General features: G+C 38.3%; 1 protein-coding gene across 1 annotated transcript in view; it reads right to left on the reverse strand.

Moving 5' to 3' along the window:
- The window catches only part of ST18 (ST18 C2H2C-type zinc finger transcription factor), a 188,115-nt gene extending 170,408 nt beyond the window's left edge, over positions 1-17,707 (reverse strand). Inside the window, exon 1 of the mRNA XM_061600648.1 lies at positions 17,646-17,707. The gene's annotated coding sequence lies outside the window, so the exon portion shown is untranslated. The remainder of the gene's footprint in view (positions 1-17,645) is intronic.
- Positions 17,708-21,128: the final 3,421 nt, after the last annotated feature.

Raw genomic sequence — 21,128 nt, forward strand, 5'->3', positions numbered from 1 at the left:
CAGTGGGTGTGATCCTGACCTACATGCACATAAGGTTAATTTGAAAAGGTATGTTTGTTTGTTAGCAAAAATGTACATACCACCAAAATAAAATTACATTCATAAAACAAGTACATCACGAACCAGTAAATCAAATTAATATTTCAACAAAGGCATATCACTCCTAAGGAAAAGCTGAAGTGAACAGATGAGTTTTAAACAGGTACCTAAATTCCATAATTGTAGGTGCCTGCCTGATGTTCATTTGAAGCAGATTTCAAAGAGCAAATGCCACCACACTAAAGGCCCTAGTCCTTGCCAACACTTGGAAGAAGACTTCTAAGAGAGGACAATAGTGGAAAAGTCATATGTATTCAAATATAACAACAGAATCTGTCGAACAATAGGATCTGCCAAACAACGATCAAATTATGTAAATAAGGGTAAACAGGTTTTCATCAATATATATGAGAGAAGTTTCCCTCCACTCCCCTGGCCACATAAGCAGCTCCATTCCATGGCTCCCCAGACAAGGATTGGGAAAAAAATTTCCCTCCCTGCTAAGTGAGCCTTGGGTATGTGAACCCAACATGCACATCTGGGCCCTGCTGTCCACCAAAGTGCACATACCAAGCCTAAAGGGCAGCCCCAAGGACCCCCCAAACCAAAGGCTGAGGAAGGTGACTCAAGAATGCCCTTAACCCAATGATGCCTCAGGGTGCCTGTCAATTAAATTCTTAAACTCCCTTACATGCCTGCAATGAATGCCAAACAGACCAAATATGTACATACATCAAGAGTAAATCAAAGAAACCTACACTGTGGAGAAGACAAAAAAGAGGAGTCCCAAGGGCCAATTAGGGGCTCCCCCTGGAAAGGCTAACAAGTAAAAACCCATACTGTAGAAGGAGTAGAAGTGAAGAAGGAAGTGGAGGGGTGGAGCAGGCTTAAATAGCAGCCTGATTGCCCCTTCCTATTGGGCACCCCAGCCCATGAGATCCCGAAGGCCATCTTTCCTTGGGAGAGATCTACTCAAGTCTTCTCCCAAAGAGGGATGTGTGGCAAGTTCACCCCTTCTAAAGAGCAGGTGTGGCAAAGTGGACATAAGAGGAACCTCAGGAGCATGCAGCACTACAAAGAGAACCTATTCCTGAGGTTCCAGGCAGACCAGAGCTTGGCAAAGTTACTTTTTTGAACTACAACTCCCATCAGCCCCAGCCAGCATGGCCACTGGATTGGGCTGATGGGAGTTGTAGTTCCAAAAAGTAACTTTTCCAAGCTCTGAGGCAGACATATACAAGGTAAGGCATTATCTGAGGTAGCCTGGTCCCAGGTTGTTCAGAGCTTTATATGTCAATAGCAAGACCTTAAACATGGCCCAGTAGCATATTGGCAGCTGGTGTAGCTCTTTCAGCACAGGAGTTAATGCACTATCAATATGGCCTCCCTTCAACAGTCTTCCTGTAGCATTCTGCACTATCATTCAACATACAAAACAGCATTTTTAAAATAAAGTAAATTGCACTAACCCCCAAATACTGAACCCTCAGCACAACACACTGTCATGGATAAGGAAAACTGACAGCTTATCCAGAAAAGTGGATGGCCTATACGACAATGATGTCTGTATCAAAGGCATCTGTTACTGAAAATGCAATGTATTTGAGAGTAATTTTCCCCCTTTACCTTTCCAGTTTTCAAAAAATACTTGATAAGTTCCAACTACTCTGCAAACTCCACTCAGTAGAACAGACAAATCCTCCTCAGGAAGAAAGCTTTTCTGTAGCTGTTAGGTATATTTAGCTTGGTGGGTCACAAGTTGTGCAGGCCTATCTTAAGACAAGGAATTGCCAAGGTTCCTATGTCTAACAGCCACAGACCAGAAACTTCACATGGATCAGAGTCACATTGCATACTGTTTGACTGCTACCGTTGCTTCCTTTCTCCTATTCCAATAAGACAACCCAATTGCTTCTCCTTCCCTTTCAAATACCCCTCTGCCTGCAGCCATTTTTTCTCTTCCTATTGTATAGCGTCTCTATAGGTAGTGGTTAGAATGTCAGATAAGGACTGAGGAGGCCCAGCTTTAAATCCCCACTTGAGCATGAAGTTCCCTGGTCAAACTTCCCTGAAGTTCCCTGGGGAAGGATTACGGCTTAGTGGTAGAACACATACTTTGCATACAAAAAGTTCCTTGTTTAACCCCTGGCTTCTCCAGCTATGGCTTGGAAACATCCCCATCTGAGACTCTGGAGCCACTGCCACTCAGTGTAGACAATATGGAGGGACCACATAGGGACCAATGATCTGAGTTGATATAGCACTACTTCCTTTGTTTTAGGAGCCGGTAATTATCTTTCTGCCTAACCTACCTCACAGAGTTGTTGTAAGGAAACAAATGGAGAGGACTGAAACTTTTACTCTGCCCTGCGCTCCTTGGAGAAAGAGCAGGATCCACACATGTTAAAAATGAATACAGACTCTACCACCTGTGCCTAAATGTTCAGTTCTCTGTTACCTCAGTGGCCTCATGAGAGTTGCTCTAGTGTTTTCTCTGAATTCTGCTTCTAATCATTTTCATGACTATATGGCCTGTCTACAGAACAACATGTAACCAACTAGGACCTTCATCTCTAAACATGATATAGGCATAACTGGAAGCAACATAACTTTAAGTGCATTAGAAATTACCCCCAAAAGAGCTGAGTTCATCATCTCAAAACTGTTTTATGTCTCAAGAACAAAAAACCCCAAACCAAACAATTCCATGGTAAGTGCGGGCTGGATCCAGAGTTCCATGAGCAGTCCTGCTGACAGAATGGGATGTTCTCAAGTCTTGGCTTCTCCTTCACTCTCCAGCTCCCTGCAGCCCATAAAAATCTGCCCCAGAAGGTTGGGTGACCCTCTGACTCAGTATGGGAAGTGCTGTATGGTGCTACACTGGGAAGGGAGAACAAAATACCACCCCTTCCATTCATGGAAGCCCTCCAGCAGTTCCTCTAAGAGCCATTACTTATTATTTATTTACTGCATTTATATACCGTGTTTCATGCAAGGCATTCAAAAGTAATTTACATTTTAAAGCACTAAAAAAAAGTTCCAAAAGAGATGGCAATGAAGCAGCAGCATGGTCTCAGGCTATTGGTGGTCTCATTAGGAGCTAATGGCATGATCTGGCAATTTGTTACTACAACAATAACAGATATATCTCTGGGTGCTCAAGAGGGAGGAAATGTACAGCTAAACAGTTGGTAGCTTCTTAATACACGTTCAGTAACATAATGTCTGTCATTGAGTACAACATGTGGGTTTATTGGGGCTTAAAGCCCACTCTGACACACAGGAAGTTAGTAATGCTCTATCACATTTAGTGTTGCCAGCTTTTTTCTTTTTCTTTTGGCAGGTCTGCTGTGTCTTCATAAGAGGCCTGCAGAACTTGACTACCATTAGAAGCTAAAATGATGAAACTGAGGTTATCATACTTTGGACACATAATGAGAAGACAGGATTCACTAGAAAAGAATAATGCTGGGAATAATGCTCGGAAAAACAGAAGGGGGTAGGAAAAGTGGAAGGCCAAAAAAGAGATGGATTGATTCCATAAAGGAAGCCACAGACCTGAACTTACAAGATCTGAACAGGATGGTTCGCGACAGATGCTGTTGGCGATTGCTGATTCATAGGGTCGCCAAGGCACATTCATAGGGAACTTGTAGGCACATAACAACAAACAAATGGCAAATACAGCCCACCAACCATGAACAGTGGCCTACCAAAGACTTGGTAAACCTCTGAGTAACTTGTTTGATGATTTGTTTGGGGCTGCAAAATCAGGACCACCATTGTCTATTGTGCAGTTTTCTTTTGACAGTGATTGTACATATCTAGCTCTGAAGAATATTACAACAGTGCTTACTAGGATACTCTCTCATAGGCTGCTTTCAGACATGGGGCTTATTACGTTAGTTTAATGGTTTGAAATGGTAGTTCTTTTGTCCCGATTTCTAAAATTCCTTTCACACTGCAGTACCTGTTGCATTAAGGAACAGTAGCCTTTTCAGCCAATATACTTGCGTTTTGTGCAAATGTCTTTCACATTTCATCCCATCCTGATCTCGTCCCATCACCATGCAATCCCTCTCCCTTTAGCATCTGACATTCTTTTTTGAGTTTTATAGACACAGAGGTGGGTGTGGGAAATGCTGCTGCTACCTGCCTCTATGCTGCAATACTGGTATGATTTTTGTCAGGGGAAAAAAGCCCCCCAAGAAAAGTGCACACGCCAAAAGGCAGGAATGCACTGCATGCTGGGATGCCTGTCACATGAGTGACTGCAGCTAGCGAGAAACTCCTGTGATTTTCCAGATTCCCAAGCTTGCAAACAGATTTTTCTGGTATTATTTGTCACAAAAATTAGTGCTAAACTTGCACTATATTCAACAAGATTTCTGGAACTAGTTTGTATGTTGTGTGAGAAATCAAATACAATGCAAAAATTAGCAGATAAGAAATAGTCAGAATAATGGAATAAAGTGCAGTTTGAAAGCAGCCCTAGACTTCAAGCCAAAAACCGTTAAGAGCTTGGCTCAATTACGTACCCCCTTTTCTCCACTCCAGTATATTTATTAAAAATAAGAACTGAACATTTTATTAACATATATAACAATACACTTTAAGTAGACTTCAGTAGTTTTTAATTTTGAGCTGGAATTTTTAGAAAATTGCTGTTTCTGATGATTTAAAATGTTAATCCGCTTTATTTGTAAATGACTAGTTTTACATACATTTTTATTGCCCCCACCTTGACATCTTAGGATAAAGTGCAGGTTATAAATATTATAAATAGTCCCATTATTTGAACAATTTCAGTACTTTTGGGGAAGGGTTGTAGCTTGGTGGCAGAGCATCTGCTTTGCATGCAGAAGGTCCCGGGTTCAGTCACTGGCATCTCCAGGTAGGGTTGGGAGAGACATCTGCAAGAAACCCTGCAGAGCTGCTGCCGGACAATACTGAGCTAGATGGACCAATGGTCTGACTCGATATAAAGCAGCTTCCTGTTTTCCTGTGTTACGTCTATGATGAGATCTTAGCATATGTGGCTTCTAAGAAATGAAAATGAAGATGGGAACTCAGCTAAATGTAGAAGATTCCGACATTCAAAGAGCTTAGGATAATAGAAACTGCCTTATACCAGGTCAGAATATTTGTCTATCTAGTCCAGCATTGTGTACTCCAGTGGTCGTCACCAATGTTTTTTGGGCCAAATATGCAAACTCAAAAAACCGCACATACATTGCGCTTAAGAACACACCACAATCTATTCTATTGGCTACAACAGAATGCTTCTTTCAAGCCTAATTTCAGGGGGGGGGACCCTGCAGGTGTCAGTGAATGGGCACATGTGTTCCTGCAAAGGCCACTTGGTGACCCCTGGTCTACTCTAACTGGCTGCAGCTCTCCAGTGGATGAGCCAGAGGTCTTTCACACAACCTACTACCTGATTCTTTTAACTGAGGATGCCAGGGGATTGAATCTGGGACTTTCTGCATGCAAAACACATGCTCTACCACTAAGTGAAGGTTTGATTCTTGACTTAGAAAGTTTGCCAGTCAAAGTTCATGACTATTTCTCATAATGTGGTTCAGAAATACCTGTTTCTGTGACATCTGATAGAAAATACAAGAAACTAAGGGTTCTGTCCAGCTACGTTGTACTCACAGTAGACCCATTGAAATGAATGGATCCAAATTAGCCATGGCCATTATTTTCAGTGGGTTTACCCTGAGTAGGACAAACATTGGATACAATCCTATTTTGGGAAGTCCCATCTTTATACTGACACTGAATTTCTTCTGAGGAGACTACACTACACACATTACATAACTAAGAAAGGAGTATTATGTTTATGGAACCATCCACCACAAAAGTAATGGTTAGCTTTGCAGCTTCATGCTGGGGCCAGAATAATCCAAGAAATGCTGTCTAACACATTTAATGACTTGTATCAACAGCAAAGAGTTTCTATTACCCCCTGAGCAAAATTGGATGAAACAGTGGAGCCAGTAAAGAAACTAAAAAATAATAACATAGGTGCTTTTAGTTTTCAGCCCCTTCTTGCATCTTCTAACCATGGCCTTTAGCAACACTTGATCTATCGGTGACTCCATTCCTTCTTTCCAAAAAGCAAAGATGAAACAAAAATAATATATAATAAAGAAAAGTGCCTCTGAGCATATATAAAGTGCTTTCCCATCCCATGGACAACCTGTTCCTGTTCAGGATTCAAGAGAAGTATCTTCTTCCAGGGCAGATGTCAATGCTTGAGCCCCCTTCTATCATCCTCTCAGGACAGATTCCCCACTATCTCCCTTTCTGGCTCAACCCAGAACAAGACCATAGGTTTGACCATAGGTTCCCCCATCTCTGACCTCTAGGGTCAAAGGTTGCCAGTAGGCTCCAAGACCACCATCCAAAGAAATGCCCTGCTTGGGTGTTCAAGGGACTCAGCAAACCCTGATCAGTTTCAGACTCCAGCACACCCAGGAGTAGAGGGAGCAGCATAATTGAGCAAAAGCTTAGAACAAAAGGTGTTGTGCCTGTCTTGCAGCATGAGTCCACCCATCCTTGAGCCGCCCTACTTAGGAGGAAAAAGCCAGGCTCAACATGTGCTTTGAATCACTTCAGAAAGGAGTGAGGCAGCTATCAAGCTGCTCATTAGTTACTTAGCCATTGCAGATGTCTTACCTTCTCCTGTTCTCTTCTCAATGACTCATTCCCTGGACAGCTCCCCTGCTATATTGAACACTTCAGTCTCTGGACAGCATTCTGGAGAGATGGGCATCTGAGCCACATATCAGTGGTGGTGCAAATAGGACACCATATGTAAACCATCCTTCCAAAGGTGTTTAAAAAAAAAAAAAACCTTTACAGCATTTGCTCTTTATCACTGCTAAACCTTATGCCAACACTTTATACCCAACTGTACTTTCTCAATTTCAGCGCTCAGTGAAGATATTACAGCCACACCACTGAGAAAAACCCCTAGTCAGCAAACTGTGCCTGTCTTTATGTTTCCTGAGAAGCATAGTATTGACAATTCATTCTCAAAGTCCTAAAACATTTGAAATAAATATTTATGTGAAATACAGAGATACCATAAAGATGAGGCGTTGTTGTAAGTGGATACATTAAAAATGCCACAATAGTACAATTCCTTCATTAGGATTAATTAAAATGTCAAAAAGTAGTGAGTGAACTTTCATGTTCTCCAGAATTCTTTTTCAGGCTGGATATTAAGCAAAACAAACAAAAGGGGAAGGGGATAGACAAAAAGTTGGGTACAATGAAAAAGGGTGTGAACCCTGAATGCCTAAGGAGGGAGTTTCAATGTATTTATTGTATAAATTATATAGTTGCTAGAAACTCTATATGCACCGAAGGTGCGAAAGTACAATACTGCAGCAATCAAGTAAATTTTCTAGTCAATTCTAGAGAATTTACTTGATTGCTGCAGTATTGTACTTTCGCACCTTCGGTGCATATAGAGTTTCTAGCAACTATATAATTTATACAATAAATACATTGAAACTCCCTCCTTAGGCATTCAGGGTTCACACCTTTTTTTTTTCTGCACGCCATTGAATGCCTTCCACCTTCCTTTCTACTTACAATGAAAAAGCCCCAGAACTTTGAACATAAGAGAACCCATGTTGGATAAGATCAGAGGCCTATCTAGTCCAAACTGTTTCCCACAGTGGCCAACCAGATGCCTGTAGGAATCACATAACCAAGACATGAGGGCAATACCTCTCTCTTGATCCCCAGCAACTCATATTTAGAGTTGTGCTGATTTTGAACCCAGAGATGGAATGCAAGAAGAATTATGCAGACTTAATTATATAAGTGCATTAGGTGCAAACCAGATTTCAGGTTGCACCAAGGGCCGTAGAGATAAAGAAACACCAATGGATGTTTCTCCAGTTTTTGGAACTATAATAACCAGAAGTTACTTGGATCTGTTTCTAAAAATAAGTGTATCACAGATGTTCCTTGTGAGTAGAGAGCAGAAATAATGAGAAATGTGGTTGCCCTTACATTAGCAAAGCTGGAGATCAAGTTTAGATAAAGGTAAAGAGTTATTAGAAGCCACATTGGGTAACATTACCTTGTGGTTGGAGGGCATGTAATCCCTAAAAGCTAAGTCTCATCATTAGGCTACAAAGGGACAGAGTGATACCACAAATTTAACAAGCACTTAGAAAAGATGGAACACTTACTGGTAAAAGTAATAGAATTGCAAAAAGAATACCATGCTTATACAAAACAAAAAGAATTACAATAATTACATCACATGCTAATAGTGGATCATTTAAAAAGCATTCAGAAGTTGTTTCAGTTTTATGCTCCATTTACATATTCTTGGTTTATTGATTTTGGTAGACTAGAGTTCAGGTGTTATTCAGTGTTTCTTCAGATGTAATACTGTCATTCTTCACCTAAAATCTATTTCCAGTCTAAGGGCATACATTGGGGGACAGAGCAGTGGGTGTGTGGGAGGTTTTATATGATCACTGCCCTGTGCAGGTGAGGGCCTCCTGCAGCTACCATCTTATCAGCAAGTCTGTTCCTCACAATGAATGAAGTGAAGCTTTAGTATTGCAGCACCTACCACTTTGGAATTCCATCCCCTTAAATATTAGACAGCCACCATCTCTGTTATCTTTTTGGCACCTACTGAAGACCTTCCTCTTTCAACAAGCCGTAAGATCTAAGAGGAGCCTGCTAGATCAGGCCAGTGTCCCATCTAGTCCAGCATCCTGTTCTCACAGTGACTAACCAGATGCCCAAGGGAAGCCTGCAAGCAGGACCTGAGCGCAAGAGCACTCTCTCCTCCTGCAGTTTCCAGCAGCTGGTATTCAGAAGCATACTGCCTCTGACCTTTGTTTTTGTTTTTAAGATGTTTTGTTTTGAACACTTTTTAGTGCTTTATCATCTGTTTGCCTCCCTGGCCTCCCTCAAGATACAACTGAGCATGAATGAAATATGGTATGAGTGAATATATGGAAGAGCTATTTTTTTTTACTAGATATAGTTTGCATTGGGGTTAACAAATTTCAGCCTGTAAAATACAAACCAGAGGTCGTTTCTAAATCATTTTTGGAAGAGTTGTACAGAGACAGACTTCCGTGTGTGAGTGCAGCAGAAAGAAGGGGGGATTTTTTTGGCAAAGCTACAAGGAGAACAGAGTTGGGAAATGGAATGCATGAGTTGGGTTCTGAGGATGAAAAACAAGATTACTCAATGAATGGAGAATCAGATTAAATGCAGTTATACACACAATATTTCAACCTTCCCCTTCAACACTTAATTTAAAAGTAGTTTTCTAAACATCTTGCAGCTTTAAAATTACCTTTCTTTGCACATGTTGTTAATAAGAGCCATGAGAAGACATAAAACATATGCAGAGTTTAAAAGTTTTAGACATTTTCCTGAATCCAGCATTTCATCACATTTTCATGCTTGTGCTGAAGCTTTTCAGTTCTTCTATGGAGAGTATATTGTAAGAAGTCCCTTGAAATTTTATTGATTGATTACCATACTTGATATCTTACACACATTCAGCCCTATAGGACCATCATCACTGCCAGTGAAATGGCTTTTAAAAAGTGAGCTAAAAGAGCAAGATATAAAATAATACATAGCATTTTTTTAAAAAAAAATCACATAGGAACAGCAGCATTACAGCAAGCAGCAGACAGCATTGGCACTTGAGAACTAGGGTGTCTATGATTAGCATTCAATGTGCTTCTAAAATGTAATAAAAATTAATATCACCTAAAGGGACAGTTTCCATACTCACTGCTAAGTCTACTACTTGATGCCTCCTTGCAGCCATGGATGTCCGTCCCAGACATGAAATTTGCAGGAACTTTCCACATATCTTGCTCTGCTCGCTATGTGAATGTCAGCCACCAACAGCTGCTGGGAATGTAGAGTGGGGAATGTACTCTCAAATCATGCATGGATAGCCACCAATTGCTTGGAATGCAGAGTGGGGCATTAAAACTCAAAACCATATATGTACAGCAAAGACAGATTTGAGCACACACACGGGGGTATTTACAATATAGGCCTTTTCAGGTGTTATAGTAGCAGTGGAGGTAGTTATTCATTTTGTTTGTTTGGTTTTAAAGGGGTGTCTCCCATCATATCATTCCTCTCTTTGCCCACAGTAAACACTCAAGGGATACAATTAGGTACTGAGTTCAGCTGTAGTCACATTCCCTCTATTTCTGAAAATATCTCCAGCAGCAACAGGAGATCATAAAATACTCGTAATACCACCAGAAATATGCTGTCAGAAATGTATGGTCAGGACTAGGATAAAAGTGAAACTGTTTGCCTTGATGTCTTCTGGTTCAGAAATGACAGGCTGGTCCAACTATATTTACAATATTGTTTCCAGAAAGGATTGTTTCCCTGATTAATATCTTAATTTGAAGACTAACCAAAATCAGGAAAGGTAACTTCTTTATACAAAAAGCAAAGGTAAAATGCCAAAATCCATAGTATGACAGTGCCTTTATTAGGCCAAGCAAAATGTCACAAAAGAGAGACCAAGAACTCAAAAGCTTGCTTATTATTTTGTGACATTTTGATTGGCCTAATAAAGGTATTGTTCTACTATAAGTTTTGGGATTTTCCTTATATAGCTCATTTTAGCCTTTGGAGACAGGATTAGGAGCTAGAAGAGCAAGACATGAACTTTCAAAGCCCATCTCTGAAAAGATTCACAGAGAAGTGCATAAAACAGATAGTGGGGCCCAGTGAACAGATTATTAGATTTGGACCTAATGGACCAAGCTTTTACTGGTACCCTTGATTAATTCTGTCTGATCTTTTATTCCCATAAAACAGTAGTGACCTACCTAGTGCTGTTGTAAGCATGCATAACATAATTCCCAGACCTTACTCATGTGAAGCTCATGTGTGTATCAGAGTTCTGGATCTGGCCAAAGCTTTGTATAAGCCATGATATAAATTACAAGTAGCAACCTTTCTTGCACACATGATGAGTGGTTACAGGCAACCACAAACAGAAACTGACCACAGTAAAACACGCCTCCAGTAGCATCTAACCCACTGTGAGGACAATTTTATTAAGCTATGGTCTGAAGGCACTTGAAGCTTGCTGAAGCTAGGCACGTTTGGCTCTATATAGTGTCTGGATAGGCCACAGCCTGGGAACCACATGTATACCGCCTTTGGTCTCATGATGGAAGAAAGGCGGGATATAAATGTGAGAAAATAAAATTTAAAAATAATAATAAAATGTTTCCATTCTCAAATACAAATATAGTGAAGCAGAAGCATGGCCTGGTAAAAATTTGCTCACAAGAGAGTAGGTGCTGCATAGCATTGGTTCCCTATGTGGCCATTTGCTCACTGAAAAGTTACCACACAATGAAAGGTTCTCTGTAATCATATTGATACAGATGCATTTTACACAAGCAAGGTGTAAGCAAGGTGTACACAACCCTATACCTGTCTACTCAGAAGTAAGTTCCAATGAGGCCAACGGGACTAAAGTGGCTCTATCATTTCATCCTGATGACAATAAGCACTTTACTGGGAGATCATGTTATTTCTATGCCTGAACATTCGGTATTGCTCTCCACCCCCAATAGACCCAAGCATATAAATCTAGCTGTTTAAAATAGTTTCCATTGACTTGGTGCCCTGTCTTCTTGATAGATTATCATGTGTGATTACCACATAAAAGACAAAGAGTTCAAATAACTCTATAAAAAGGGAGCCTTGGTTTCCTGAGTTTCAACAGATGTCATACTTAATTGGTTGCAAAATAAACCAGAGATACATTCAGCCAGTTTCCTAGTTTCAGCTGTGCAGACACTTTCAAACATGTGCATTCACCTCCTGTTTCTCTATAAAGGGGTGAGTGGTGTGAGAATCAAACTTCCCAAAAGGTGCAAAGTAATATGCATGCCACATATATTTTCCTTTTATGTATTATTGATTAAACAGAAGGCAAAGTTTCACCTTATGATTCAGTGAGAAATATGGCAAAACAGGTCTAAACTATGGAACCCTAATGACAAACAGTATGTCTGGATTCAGCTAAATTGAATATGGAACATTCCTTAAACTACTTCTAATGTACTCCCAGTTTTACACCTGTAGCCTTCAGCTCTGCTGCACTTCTTCACCCACCCTTCAATATTATTCCATGTTCCAGGAAATTAAAATAAAAAATAAAAAATCAGTATAATTCAAGTTTGATCATCCACAAACTCTTCTTTCCCTTCTCACCAGAAGCCAGAGTGGATGACACCTGGCAAATAAAGGTGAGTGGTCAGCAAGACACAAATGTGTAAAAAATAGTTAAGCATGTGAAAAAGACAGGCCAATGGGAATATAGAACAGGTGCTACATTTTGTGTATTGCCATTTCCAGTCCTCAAAATCTAAGGAGGACTTGGTTCCTTTCATGGTGAAAGGAACTATTAGGGCAAAATAGACAATCTTCCCTGTTAAAAACAGAAGCACTGATAAAGTCCAAAAAGAGGTGTCTAAGAATGCATTCAAATAATAATTAGAATTAATATAGCACTTTCAAATGTTCAAAGAACTCCTCTATACGGTGGATGATGTTGCAGATAGGAAACTGAGGTAGAGATGTTTCACTAAGGCCATTTAGTGAGTTCATGGTAAGATCTGATCCTAGAACGTTTTGTCTGAAGTTGATATTTAAGTCCCTTTGCTATACCTGTTCTCCAAATAAAATGTGCTTCAAACACAGGCAAGGTCAATTGTGTTTCAATCACCTGTGACAACCAAACTGAGCAATATTTGTTCTTTTAATTTAGACATGGAACCCAGGTCCCAAGAGTGAGAGAAAAGAGCTTTAATCCCTAGCAAAAAATCAAATTCCCCAACTGCATGAGAGAATAATCTGTTCCTGGAGATAGAATTTAAAAAACCCAAAAACACAATACTTGGATAAGGGTGGATATTTCTTTATTCTTAGGCCCAGGATCTCTAACACAGAGGGATTTTTAACAGGTCTGACTTTCGGCAGATGACCTGTCTTGTTTGTTCATATGTGTTTTCCAAAATATAAAAGTGAAATAGAGTCCCAAGGGCACTGTACTTGAAAGGTTATGAGAGTTAGAGATTTTAACCATGCCTGCCAAATCAGCAGATGGCTTGTGATTATAATTATATGCATCAATAAAACGAATAATCTTACAAAATTTGAATTTCTACTAAAGTAAGGGATTTAATAAGCAGATGCAACAGAATGCATTTCTTTTAACCCTTTTTGCTGAGAGTGACAGTTCACACACAGAGCAGATAGCGGTCTGCTCAAACAAGTTGACCACAAACTTTAAAATTATGTATTTTTCCTCTTTAGCAAGAGTGATTATTTGTTGAATACATATTTTGATTGTACTCAGTCAAGAATATATGTAGAACTACCTTATGATATTTGCTTCTTAAGATGGTGAAATTGTCATTTGTACAAAAGCCATGATTATCCGGACAAAATCTGGTAAAAGTGACATATTTTAATAATCACTAGATTGTTGTTCTGGTATTTGATCAAGCATAGCTCCTAGTAGCTTGTTGACTGTATTGGATAAGCATTTTCCATCTGTTTTTGAGAATGGCATTTTTTTATTTTGGAAAAACTAATTCTTAACCTTTTCTTTTTGGACATTGAACATATTTATTGCATCCCCATATAGGTAAAAATATAGGCTTTGTGGTATTATTCTGATGTCAATGCAAAAATTAGATGGGTAACAAGAACTTAGCAGTCATACATTAAATTCAGGGTGCTCAAATCTAAAGTGCTTAGTGATACATCTTATATACAATTAAAGCTGCAATTCTATGCACACATTCTTCAGAGTAAGCCTCATTTAAACTCAGTGCAACTTACTTCTGATCCTTACTTCTGTTTAGGATCTGGTTGCAAGAGACAATGCGAAAGAGTACATTAAGACTAAATTGCTTGGCTATTTTTACAAGCACAAAATACATAATTTAGAAAAAGCTATTTTGTTTGCAAATGGATTTATATCTTCATACTATAATTAAGGGACAAGAAAATGTCACTGAAGAACAATCTTGTATAGCACTCTGAAAACATAGTCTCTTTTGGAAATAAGTCCCATTTAAATGTTTGACTGTATTTGGACATTGTAAATATCAGTTTGAATCTATAGATGCAGTTTTAAAGAATGCTCACTATTTTATTTAGTATCACATATCTGATGTTGGTAGGGCAAAGAATTCTTTGATTGCTTTTAAAGAGGATTTTTTAAAAAAACTTGAGAATCAACAGAATCAGTACTCTGTACAATGTAAATCCTTCTTAGTGCAGGGATTATTGACCTGATAGTCCATAACTGTGCCAATCCAGCTGCTTCACATGTATCCTGATAACAGTGGGTAGAGGTGGGGTTATCTTTTTTACATAGATGACTGCATTATGAGAAAAGAGGAAAATTAGTTTTTGAAGACAAAGTTTTAGTCAGTGACTTGTAAAGACTCTGAATAAATATTAGAGTTCCAAATGTCACTCAAAATGAAAACAATTTTGACAAATATATCTGTGATGTGAAAAACTTACAGAAATATTAAGAATGTGAATAGTTGCTTCCAGTTCATGATGCTTGCATTTCTCAGACTTCTATTTCCCATTATAAACCAAGAGCTTAAAATGAAAGTGCTGGCAAACAAGTTAACTATTGACAATAAACTTTTGACATAGCAATAAAGTTTGTTTTTTTAGCTATAGCAAAAGTTTGTTGTCAAAAGTTAAGTTGGAGCATAGCAATTTAGGCAGCCACTTTATACCAAGTAAGAGTATTTGCCCACTTGCCCAGCACTGTCTAGTCTGAACAGCACTCCACAGTCTCAGGTAGAGGACTTCCCCATCACCTGCTACCTGGCAATGCCAAGATTTATTTTATTTTCATTTTTGATGAGAGCTTATATTTTACAAACCACAACATAGTTTTGGTTAAAGTTATTTCAAGTTTAGTGCAGTTGATTATACTCATAGAACTCAGAGCTACCTTTGTGTTTTTAAAGTAATCAACACATATTATTTACACACATGTAGGGGCAGGATTCTCAATATTTGGAACTACTCTTCATTTATGCAATCAGATACTAGTACAGAGATTTCAACTTGCTGCCCTTGTCATTTGGTACATTAGGTGTCACTACACAGGTAACATCAGGTATCTGAGCCTGGGAGACTGCTGTCAGTAATTGTCATAAAAATATTCTAAGGGGAAAATATAAGAAACTCTTGTCAGTTTTTGGTTTCTGAAATTAAAATAGGGAAAATGTCAGTGTTAGAAATAGTCAAACCAATAAAGCAAACGCATAGAGTTTTACTTAGGAAATAAAATTGTACTCTGATGTCAGCTGATACTGTTGGATTGGTTTAGCAAAGATGGGGCTTCCTCTTGCCATAATGTTTTTAGAGCACCAAGCCTTGTCCCATACAAAAAGTGATAAAATTATGGCCAGTCTTAAAACTCATGCAGAAACTGTTTTCTTTTATCTTTCTTTGAGAAACAGACATGCTTATGGAAAAAAGGTGAGGGAAAACCTTATGGAAATTACTAGATTTAAAAAATGCTATCACAGAGTCTAATATATTTTTTTTCTAGACACATATTGTATGTACAGTTCTTATTCAAGCATGACAAATCATTTCACCAGCACATGGCCATGAAAAGTGGCTAGACAATTTACAGTCATGTAGACTTAACAAATGAAAGTACCACTGGCTATGACAGCCTAAGGTGCAAATATAATACAGTAACAATCACTTGATGATGCTATGAAAGTTTCCAGTGAAGCAATGTTATACCTATAGGTAAGAATTCCACCTTACAGAGGAAATGAATTATACACTTAAAGTACATTAGGAAAGTTCCAATTAAAGCTCTAACTTAAATATATATATATATATATATAAAGTACCAGCTAATCGTATATTCCATGCTTTAGGGTATTAAACATACATAAACATCTTACTGGGATACAAAGTCCCAATAACATATGGTAAAATCATAATTATCAACTTGAGCTTGTTCACACACTTCTCATTCAGCTGTCCAAGCAGAAGAAATTGAAGGTGTAAAGTACGGTTGTAGATGGATAACCTGGTACTTTGCATGTACAGATTGCTAATTGTGCTATTAACACTGTTCACAATTTAACTTTTTAAACATTCTAGAAAGTGACAGCAATTGGTCTGTGACAAATGTCACACACAAATAACATCTTGTTTTGTGTGTTCTGTTATCTGTATCAAAATTCTTCTTAACTTCACTGCAGTCTGGACTGCAGTACCTGTAATAGTTGCAAGTAAGTTTAGCTGAAATTAATGAACCTTGCTTCCAAGTAAATGTGTTTTAAGATACTTTGGCCTCAGCAGAGTAGGAAAAGTTTGCTGAAATAATCTGTTTATTCTAACATAGGTTTATAAATCACATGAGCAATTTTCTTTTCCAAAATATAAGGCTTCTAAATTACAAAGGGAAAATCATGGGACATTGTAATGCAAAAAACAAACACTCTGTTCTTTATATATTAACTGACTTGACTTGACTAGACAAAGGGAAATATATGATCTCATTATCATGTTGATCAGCATATTTTTGTGACTCGAGAAGAAAATATGGGATTCACCTAAATATCTTGTAACTATATTTTGCCATATAATACGCCCACGCACACACACACACACACTCCTGTGAATTTGGAAGTAAAAGCAGCAGAAAATATTTCAGGTGCACAAGCAAGACTTCTTGCAACTTCCTGTTGCCATTTTTTCCAGAATTTAAAAACAGAAGTGTATGGAAAAGATTATTTGATCTACTAAGCTCAGCCATTATTAGTGCAGCATAAAACAACACATACACAGGCAACCAAATAAGATTAACAGCTGTTTCCCCCTGTATCTAATTTTTGTTCTTGATTTACAAAGAAACAGCTACTAGTGTTATGATTGTAAACACATCCTCACATCTTTATTTTCAACTGAAGAAAATGGGCAAAAGAGGGTAAAAGATACCATGATTTAATAGTGTGGCTTCTGTCTGAACATCCAAAATGATAAAAAGCTTCATTTTTGTAGACATCATTCTAAATGTCATGCCATTTATTCAAGGGAACTAGCATCTGACAAGTAGATTGAAATCTGAAATTAATACATACTTATTTCTATAGTGCATCTTTAAAAGATTTAGTTTTTCAGAAAACTAGAAAAGAGTAGATTCTCGCAAAGTTGATGATATGAAGGTTCAGCTGAGGTGGTGCTTACTGTATTTGGATCTGACAAAGAATGCATTTCTTTCCACAACATCCTATGAAGTCACAGCAACATTAAGTTCACTGAGCATTCCATTCCTCTTTACTTTAGAAATCCAAAACTTTTGTAAAGATGACACAGAGAGAAAAAGGCACTGATTCCAAAGACATTTCCCCCTGTTCTGAAGTGGCACAAAAGTGATCCCTTCGTTATGACCTGCTAGTCCAAAACGGACTTTCAAGCCTATGGTTAGGATAAGATTTGCTCTACTTTTTCCCTAGGGCATAATTGTCAGACTGACTTACCGTGTGCCTTTTAGCCTTTGTTCTGCCTCTCGCGCTGACATCAGGGAAGCAGTGATGTAGAATAAAGCAGGGGTGGGCTAGGTTAGTCCAGTGTTTGTGTCGTTGTGTGGTGTGCAGGGACACTCTGTGATACTCTAGTGAGCTGCTAAGCTTTTTTTGTAGGCTTTGTGTCATTTACTTAACGACCAATCTCATTAGCTGCCAGGGTACAATGGGCTGATGCATTTTCTATGTACATACTCTACACAGTGACCCTCAAGGTTGCCGAAGGTCTATTTAATCAGTCAGATGCTGAATATATTTGCAGTAAATCACTAAAAAAAAAATGAGACCACAGAGGTATCTCATGAGGCTTTAATGTTTCTTGGGAGTTTGTTGGAAGGAAAAGACAGCAGATTTAAACAAAAACAATGGGGAATAAGGGAATGGGACACTCAGAAAGCTTTGGACTGGTGACCTTTAATAATTGCAATAACTTTTGGTGACCCTGTGAGTGCCTGCACTTTATTGTTATTTCCTCCATCCAGTTCATGCTTCAGTGTAATCACATTATCATCCTGAAATCCCTTTAAACAACGGCAAAACAAAAAGATGAACAGTCATTCACAGGTTGGCAAAAGGTGTATCCCCCCCCCTTTCCAGGCAACCTCAGAGTTGGCATCCATGTATTTCTGCCCTCTCTTCAGTTACAAGGCATAAACCCTTTTAACTCCTATGAAAAATGAAAATGCTGAAAAGCCCTCTGAATGACGACAGCTGTCCATAAGTATCAGGGAGAGTTCTATTGTCCAACTTGTCCCTGGATAAAATGAATACTTTACAGCAGAGGCTGTTCAGCTTGGCTAAAGAGTATGGGGAGAAGGGGAGGAGGTCACTGGAGATTTCGCACACTAATTTAATCTAGGAAAAGGACAGGCACTGCATCTCACTTGAACAGACTGGCGGCAATCTGGGCTCTCACAGAACTATCTCCTTTTGCCTGTGCTCTATTTATTCCTTATCTCTGTTTACCAACCGCTAGGTCCCTTTCATTCACACCACGAGGCCGTTCTCCTACTATCAGTCAGCAGCTGACACTGTGGAAGAGCCTCAAAGGCAAAAAAAAAGGGGGGGATCAAAACTAAACCAAAGCTGTATAAACAATGCAGCAGTAGGAGTAAATGCATAAATCCTAATTCTTAACCCAACCCACAGGGTGCGAACAGAACCTTTATAGTAAATCCAACAAACCCACCACAGTGAGCTATGGGCAAGAGGGAACAGGAAAAAACAAATATCATTCATGATATCATCATCTGAGGCAGAAACACTCACAAATGCCATTTTACATGCTCAACATGGCATGTATTATAGTTGCTTTAGCATCTAAAGTTTGTCACTCAGTGCATATGTCAGAATGAATGGTAGTCACATTTGCCTACCCCGTGTATGGTTAAAAACTAAGGAAGTTAAATGAAATTGGCAGGCTTTAGGCTTTAGACAATTCTTTAGGCAGTCTCAAAGTTTGGATAACTTTTCATTCACTGCTTGATTTTAAAAAATAGTTCTAAAGGAAGATAGGAAGATATACACCAACTTATATATCTCCTATTTTATTTTATTTTGTTTTGGGATAGTCGGAATTCTTACTTAAATCAGTAAATTCTACTAAAGTATCTTCTAAAGTAACTATATCTAAGCATTATATTAACTTCTTGTCCCACAGTTAAGTGACCAACAACAAAATGTCGCTTGATTATAATATATAACTCTGGGAAAAATATATAACTCTGGGAAAAGTACATATGGAAGGGGTGGGAATTGAGAGAAAGAAAAAGGTCTCCTTTTTCTAACCACAATAAAAATTAGGAAAAAGAATGTATGTATGTCTTTGCTAGCATTCAGCTTTTTGATATCTAACTTTTGAACTTGTATATCGGAAGCTAAGTAGGGTCAGGCCTGGTTAGCACTTGCATGGGAGACCTCTTGGGAATACTGGGTGCAGGAGACTTAGAGGAAGGCAATGGTAAAACCATCTCTGAATACCTCTTACCATGAAAACCCTATGAATATATCCAAAAAGATTCATAGGGTCGCCATAAGTCGTAATTGACTTGAAGGCATATAACAACAACATTATATTAAATCTTCATTTTGAATACTAACAGAAATCCATCACTTTAAATGGATATGGATAACAGCTTATGGCCCCTTCAGCTGTTTTACTGATAGACAGAATGAACCTAAGTTGTGTTTCAGAGAATAACATCAGCCTTTCAAAGTTACATAAAACAAAATTGTAAGACAAGGTAATGGGACATAAGCCTGAAACCATAGACTGTTACATTTAGAAAGAGAACTATACTGTAATAACTAAAATGAATTCCTAAAATGAAAATAATTCACATAATTCAAAACATGTTAGATACATTTTCAGGATTGTTGGAAAAATAGTGAAAATATATTGCTCATTATTAAATATGATCTATTATGCCAAATTTCAGTTCTGATTCCCACCTATATGCATTATGAGCAATGAAGTCTTTACTACTTGGATCCTTTTTTCCAAATGAATTAATGAATTAAATTTATCCTTTCACCAGCTGCTAGGCAGCAGATGGAACCATTTCTGAAGCCTTGTTGAATTCAATCCATAAAACTCATTTCCTAGGATTAGCAGTCCAAAGTTTCTTTTAATGTTTATATACCGCTTGGGATTTTAAATTTCATGATGCTAAACTTTCAGCTTAATAATTCTCCCCCCTCCCCACCAATCTCATAGCAAACAAACTTGAGAGAAATGCTGTACATCCTACCAAAACATGGTAGGTCATATAAGGACAAGATTTCACTTCAAAAGCAAACAGGTAAACCAAAGTGGGTTTTTTGTTGTTGTTTACACTATACTAGTACCATAGAAACCATTATCTTGCGGTCAGCATTAATTCCTGCTGGAAGCTTTGCAGGTCACAATTCACTTTAGTTAGCAAAACTAATAGAAAAGCATATTTTAGAACTCTGTAATACCGTGTAGCCAGGACTAAAGCATAAACCTCTTCATAGTCACAGACAAATCTAACATGTTACATAGTCTTAAACTATACTAAGTTAATGTCTTCCACACACTTGTAACTTTGTGAAATTTTCGATAGTTGTGAGATTAGTCTGGACTTTTTTGCTCTTGATTACATAATATGGGAGTTCCAAAAATGCTTTCAGTAAGTATTTTTGCTAATCAAAGTAAAAGTTAAGAGTACATTATTTGAAGTTGCAGCACCAAATGCAAACAGTGGCCTACAGCAAGTCTGCTAGATGAAAACTTCTAAAAAATCATATGTAAGAAAAAGCACCATGGACAGCTCCTGTTCTTTTTCTAACATCTAGTACTTGTCTCCTTACCAACCATTTGGAAGCCAAATGATTTAAAATGGTATTTGTAATGAAAGTTCCACCACAACCACAAACAGCACCCAGACCTTGCCATAAACTGTAAAGTGGTGCAAA

This window comes from Rhineura floridana, chromosome 1 (genome assembly GCF_030035675.1).
Source record: "Rhineura floridana isolate rRhiFlo1 chromosome 1, rRhiFlo1.hap2, whole genome shotgun sequence".
Classification (NCBI taxonomy): domain Eukaryota; kingdom Metazoa; phylum Chordata; class Lepidosauria; order Squamata; family Rhineuridae; genus Rhineura; species Rhineura floridana.